The 1,728-nt window shown below is 42.5% G+C and overlaps 1 non-coding gene across 1 annotated transcript; it reads left to right on the top strand.

The window, feature by feature from the left end:
• Nucleotides 1-1,621: 1,621 nt before the first annotated feature.
• On the top strand, nt 1,622-1,728 carry LOC133876583 (small nucleolar RNA R71). The gene has a single exon (XR_009901576.1). It is a non-coding gene; the product is annotated as a small nucleolar RNA R71 (small nucleolar RNA).

Below are 1,728 nucleotides of genomic sequence, written 5' to 3'. Positions count from 1 at the left end.
TTGTGATATTAGCCACTAGTTCAATATCAAGAACGATGAAGTCTATGGGGAAATAGAAATTGTCAACTTGGATGAAAACATCCTCGATGATTCCTCACGGTTTCTTGGTGGATCTATCAGCCAATTGAAAGATAATTAGTGTGGGCTTTAATTCCCCCAAACCGAGCTATAAGTAGACCGAGTATGGCAATAGATTCACTCCAGACCCAAATAAAGGAGGGCTTTATCAATCTTGTGGTCTCCAATAATACAAGAAATGGTGGGAGCACCGGGGTCCTTGAACTTGGGAGGAAGACTATGCTGAAGTATAGAACTGACCTGCTTAGTGAGAAATATATTCTTTGGAGTGTTAGCCCTTGCTCTTCGTTGTTGAGTACACAGATCTTTGAGGAATTTTGCATAAGCAAGCACTTCCTTGTTGGCATCAATGAGTGGGAGATTGATTTTTACTTGTTTGAAGACCTCCTCATATCCTATATTTTCTATCCCTGTTTCCCAAAGTGAGAAGGTGCCTTAAGACGTTCTGGGAATGGGGTCTGGGGCTCATATGGTATCTCAGGAGTGGGAGCAGATGACGAAAAAGCCTCGGTGCTTACTTGCTTACCCTTTTCCTTCTGTAGGTTCTGTGGGGTCTCTATGTGCTCATCCTCCTTTTCTTGCACATGATTGTCGACCCTTCTTCCACTTCGCAATGTGGTGATGGCTAGCACTTGTTGATGATGTGAAGTACTTGCTTCTGCCATGTAGTGTCCCTTCGGGTTGGCCATTGGTTTGACTTGGAAGTTTTCCTTCTTCCCTCCTGTTGAGGGTGTTAGCCATTTGTCCCATCTGCACCTCTAACTTGGCAATGGTTTGAACCATTGGTCCCATCTGAGCCTCAATTTTGGCAATGGCTTGAGAGTCATAGTCCACTGTTTGACCTTGAGATTTCATTGTCTAATTGATCTCGCTTAGAAGTTTCAACATCTGAGTTTGAACGTCAGAATCCAACTGAGGAGATGGTGCAGCCTGAGACTGTTGCTGTGAACACTGGTATGTGGAAGAAGGTTGGTAGGGTTACCTGTTAGATTGAGCTTGATTATACACCTCTCGGACCGAGTTATTTGAAGCTTGAGCCTTCCATAAGAAGTTGGGATGATTTCTCCATCTTGGGTTATATGTATTGGAGTATAGATCTTTACCCAGATGTGAAAATGCTGCGTTGACCTGCTCAGTTGAAACATTATAAAAACTTCCAGCTGTAGGACAATCATTGACTTGATGCATAGGACTCAAACATAATGAACACGGTGAGTGTTGTGTGTGCGAGTGAGCAAAATGAGGGGCAAAACCAACAACCATCAATTGATTGAAGTTCCTATTGATAGCATCAACTACTTGAGTGGTTACATCCGAAGAATGTCCTACTTCAAAAAGACCTTCGGTCTTTGGCTCTTTAGGTGCAGGTGCTCTACGTTTAGCGGATGCATACTGAATGAAATTATTACTCAAGTTTTCAAACAAGATCCATGCTTTATCCTCATTTTTCATCATAAATATTCTCCCACAAGATGCATCTACCATTTGTCTATTAGGCTCGGTCAAGCCTTCATAGAAGCTTCGCACTAGCTACCACTTCGGGATAGCATGGTGTGGGCATGATCTAAGTAGGTCCTTGAGTCTTTCCCAAGTCTCATATAATTTTTCTCCCTCATATTAAGAGATACTAGTGATAGCTCTCCTAATATC

The sequence above is a fragment of the Alnus glutinosa genome, chromosome 8, assembly GCF_958979055.1.
Source record: "Alnus glutinosa chromosome 8, dhAlnGlut1.1, whole genome shotgun sequence".
NCBI lineage: Eukaryota > Viridiplantae > Streptophyta > Magnoliopsida > Fagales > Betulaceae > Alnus > Alnus glutinosa.
Note: the sequence above shows the minus strand (reverse complement) of the source record. Positions and strands in the feature narration are given on the sequence as shown.